Source organism: Pteropus vampyrus, unplaced genomic scaffold (assembly GCF_000151845.1).
Source record: "Pteropus vampyrus isolate Shadow unplaced genomic scaffold, Pvam_2.0 Scaffold82, whole genome shotgun sequence".
In the NCBI taxonomy this organism is placed as follows: domain Eukaryota; kingdom Metazoa; phylum Chordata; class Mammalia; order Chiroptera; family Pteropodidae; genus Pteropus; species Pteropus vampyrus.
This window is the reverse complement of record NW_011888863.1, coordinates 6,570,503-6,575,593: the sequence shown is the minus strand read 5'-3', so window position 1 is coordinate 6,575,593 and position 5,091 is coordinate 6,570,503. Positions and strand designations below refer to the sequence as shown.

The 5,091-nt window shown below is 34.9% G+C and overlaps 1 protein-coding gene across 1 annotated transcript in view; it reads right to left on the bottom strand.

The window, feature by feature from the left end:
- Positions 1-5,091, bottom strand: part of FGD4 (FYVE, RhoGEF and PH domain containing 4) — a 187,546-nt gene that overhangs the window by 44,014 nt on the left and 138,441 nt on the right. The gene's annotated exons all lie outside the window — the stretch shown is intronic.

Below are 5,091 nucleotides of genomic sequence, written 5' to 3'. Positions count from 1 at the left end.
ATTTGCAGCCGCTCCCCAGTGCTAGCATCACCGCCTCGGCTCCACCTCAGATCATCAGGCATTAGATTCTCATAGGAGCACCGGTCCCTGGTGCCAAAAAGGTTGGGGACCACTGCCCTATGCTATATTCTAAATCCCCATGAGTGTTTTGCAACTACTGATTTGTTCCTACACATTTTATTGTGGCAGTATTAATCACACCCTCATGTATATTCTCTTATAGTCTTATTTCCTTTCCTGAGCTCCAGATTCATATTTCCATTTGCTTAAGTAACATCTCCAAATGGATATCTTGTAGGTGTCGTAAACGTAGCCGTACAAAACTAACCTAATTAACAACTCTACTCCCTCCTCTCATTCCAAACACAATTACCTTCTTTCCTGTCTGCCACCTCAATTATTTCATTAACATGTTAGAAAAATGAGGCCTAGAAAGTGATGTAAGGGTGCCATGTCCAAAGTCACCTCGCAGGTAAGTGACCAAGCTGGGCTTTGAACTCTTCTCTTTAATTTAAAGCCTTTATCTTTAATCAGTAAACAATAATGTCTCCAGAAAATCCTATTTTTGGTTTAGACATCTTCATCTGGACATCCCAGAATTCTCACAAAATCAGTATGTCTAAATCCAATTAATTTTTGTGCCCCCAAATATGTTGCTCCTTCTATTTCTTCGTAGTTCAATAAATGGCACACCATCTGCCACTTCATCTAAGCTAGGAGCTGAACATGACTCACTCCTACATCTAGTCACAGCATCCTCAGAAATCCCTCTTCCTGGTCCTAAAACCCTCTGCTGCAGCCAGGACCTCATCCTTGCACACCTGGACTACTGCAGTAATTTATTATGTACTCGGCTCCATCTGTTTTCCCTTTTATCTGACTCATTTTTCTAAAACCCACAGATGTATGATCATGTCACTTCCACACTTTAATTAAGTGCCTCTGAGGCCAGATAGTATCAGGCTTATGGAAAGTTTGAAATAACATGGGAAAATGCCTACGTTTAATCCAACAAAACAGGAAGCAGAATGACCATACATTAGGCTATCGAATATGTTTTTATAAAGAAAATTAGCAAAGAAAAATAAGTTGGACTGTTAAATATCAAAGTAGCTCTTTCTGAGTGGTAAAACTATGAGTGATTTTTGTATTTTTTTATGATTTGCTGCATTTCCCTGATTTTCTAAGAGAATTATTAATTTTTATTAAGACTTCTAAAAATCTTTTTTAAAGTTCTCCATTGCTTTCAGGGAAAAAAAAAATAATATAACATAGGCAGTAAAACCCATTGCAATTTGTCCTTAGCTTACATTTTCTTTTTGCACCTATCCTTCTACACTCACACTCATTTCTCTAGACCTCTGGCCTCTTATTATGAGGCCAAAAATACCCCTAAATATGGCATCTACCCTCTTGCATCTTGCTTCCACTCATTTCTCACACTTTCCCTCTGCCTAGATGCATTCCTGTTCCCTACTTTGCCCCACTCTCATCTGTTTTGGACCACCCAACAACCTTCTACTCTTTCTTCAAGCCCACTTCAACTGCTTCTCAGCAGCCTGCCCTGCCCCTCAGCAGCCTACCCCTCAACCAGCCCTCCTCCAGGCACAGTTGTTTCCTCATGGCGTTTCTGAAGTATATTATGTACCACATTATGGCGATTTACTTAAGTTTCTCTCCCCTTGGTAGACTGAAACTTTGCGGGCAGGGCCTGACTTGTTCATTTGTTTCTAGCAATTCTAGTGAACCTGGCACACTGAAATTTCAAACTGAACAAATAGGTAGTTTTTTCAGGAACAGGTTCTTGGAAGTTCTTGTTTTTCTCATTTCTCTTTCTTATACTTTTCCAACTTACTAAATGGAGTCACCACAAAATAAAAAAGTTTCTGAGTTTACCACTCATTTTTAAGTGAATAAAGAAAAGCTATCTGCAAGATTTTTATGAGCTATCCATATAGTTAACGGGGCGACTTTTCTATTATCTTACATTCTGTTTTAAAACTCCTACAACTTTGGTTGGAGCTTTCATTATAATAACAGCAACGACAAAGGCTGATAAGTCAAGCTGGATAATGTCTTTGCTGTGCTGTCTTTAGCTTTCTTAGAATTAAAGCTGATTTGGCAGGAGAAGAAATATCTAAGGAGTAATTTACTATTTGTCTTCAAATCTAAGAAGACCTCAGTAGTTTTCCTATGATTCAAGAAGTGAACCCAAAGAAATTTAAAGCTTTACTAAAAAAAAGAACTTTTTGCCCATCATATGAAATGGATGATAAACTAAGATAAACATTGTTTTAACTCTCAGTAAAATAATGATAATCACACATTATAGCATTTAAAATTAATCAATAATTTTAAGAATTATAATTCAACTTAGGGAAAATTGACAGAAAAAGAGGAAAAGTAAGTGAACTTGGATTATAGAACTTGTTTTCTATTCACAGCTTACTTCCGATTTGATTCTTTGTCATTATTTTCCCTAGGAGATGATTACGTTCTTAATTTTTATTTGAATATGTTCAAAAGTTATAAATCCTCAAAGCTTATATAATAATATAGTAAATAAAATGGTAGTTAAAAAAAAACAGAAATAACTAAGAAATAAACATTGAAGTTTTTTTTTTTTTTTAAAAAAAAAGAATGTTCCTGTAAGTTCCTATTTTGTGGATACCTCCTTCTTCATCTATCCACCACTTTATTATACAATTTCTTTCATTTTTGGTAAAATGAAAGATTAACTTAAAAAGAAATCTGTTTCTAGGGAGTGACATAATCAACATGGTGACATAGATTGTTCCTGACTTTGTTCCCCCTACAAGAAGAACAGCTAATAACTTATTCAAAAACAAGACACCACTGAGAGGATCCTAGCACATAGGGGTGAGGCATAAGCATCTCCCTGTACCACAGAGACCAAGATAGACTATATTGAAAGGGTGGCCTGGCACTGCTGAACACAGCTTGCCACATGCCTTTGATTTCACTGAGAGACATGCCATCTGCCACCACATTCAATAATGATTCTCCCCTCCTCTAAAAAAATATAGATGAAGCAAGAGAAGAGGTAAAAAATAAAAGAGAGGAATAACCCATCATGTAGTCTAGAATCTGGCCTGGTACTAGATTACCTCTGGTCACAAAGTCAAAGCCGGACAAGATCAACTAAACCGTCCCTTTTCTGTAAGCGATGAACTGAGTACAATGTGGCTCACACAGCATGGTTAGGGATATAGGTTTAGGAAAAAGTCTTTGATATGAAAATAAAAGCCAAAGATCTTAGGGCTATTTATATTTTAAAGGAGTTTTTGTCCAGGGGCTTGGATTAAAAAAAGGGAGAACTTGCTTCTACATGGTTAATTTATTTGTAAAACTTCAGTACTATTCTGGGGGTGTGGAGAAAGAAGAAAATGGCAAGAAATCAAAGACTTTGGGGGGATGTACTTATATTAAGGAAAATACCTAAATCTATTTTGGTATTTTATTTTTTCAGGTATAAATTACCCCAGTGGATATTTTAACTTTATATAATAAAACTACTCTGATACAAAAATCTGTTTCTTATTGACTTGATAAAACTATTATTAGAGTTTTAATACATTGCTACTCTGAACTTATGTTGCCAATAACAGATTTGTTAAACTTTAGTCTTAAAAAGCTCACACCTACACACATTTACATTTGGCTTGCTGTATGAAATATAGAGGACAATAATAAATCTTAGAAAAATCTACTAATATAAGCCATTAATATATACACCAGATATTAAAAGTCTCATGAAAACTGACAGAATCTATGAATGCAGTATTCCACATTAGTGCATTTCTACTAAAGCTTATCCACTAAAATCTACAAATCTGAGAAAAGGGGACCATTTTTAATGAAATTCACTCTAAAATGTACCAACCCATTTGCCCAAGTCTCCTAATATAGTTTATAATATTTATAAAAACCCGATTTGTCATGCCAAACAGAAATTATATATTATTACAACCCTTCCTCTCCCAATGTCTTCAAGCATGCGTGTCTGCATCCGCACAAAGGAGATACTCCTTTGTCTCCACCTTCCCTGGAACCTATGGGTTTTAATGTTCCCTTAACACAACATCTCCCCTTTAGTAGATTTCAGTCTTGTAATCTGTGTAATACATGATTAACCTTAATTTAAAGATAGTGGTAATACCTTGCGAGTGAGAGATAAGGTATCACAAAGTGTTCATTTTCCTTTGGTTCTGAGGTTTTAAAAAATATACTTGCTTATTTTGAGGTTTCTGGCTATGTTTTAGATCAATAGTGCTGCCAAAAGTTTAAACATTAGAAAAGTGTAGCATCGCTAAAGTGTGGCAGAGACAATCATTTCAATGAGGTAGGTGTTCTTTATCTTTACCTGGTAAAAATAACGATATTCGCCATCAAAAGGGATTCCTGGTCAAAATACATTGGATAATCAGTGAAACAGTTACACAGACTGAGACGGTCCTCAATTATTAATAATGATTGTTCAAGATATATTTAAATATGTATCTACTTTTCTGAACCATCTCTATCGTTCTATTCTACTCTTACCTTTATCCCCAACCTCTAATACTCCTACTCTTGGTGGGCATTTAGGAAATGTCCATTAAATTTAATTCTGGTTTAAATGAAATTTATTTAAGACTATTTTGATGTAAATTTCTTTATCAAGTTATATAAAGATTGGAGTAATTTTTTTTCAATTATCTGCATAGTGAAACTCAAATATTCCATTACGTCTCAGAAGTTAAACACATTTGATAGTTTAAGAAGCAGCTAACAGTCTAGAGGGCTATGCTAACAAAGGATATGCCTACATATAACAGCATAGAATTATTATATTATCACTGACAAGGGCCTTAAGATCATAATTAGTTCATAGCCTTTAACTAAAGGCACGAAGGATCTAATTGACTTGTTCAAGGTCATAATGCTACTTAGTGGGCAAGCCAGAAGCAACATCGAGATTTCCTGGTTCCAATTGTTTGGTTCAGTATGTATATTAACTTTATTTTTTAAGATTTCTTTTTTATTTTTAATTGTGGTAAAATGTATGTAACATAAAATTTACCATCTTTA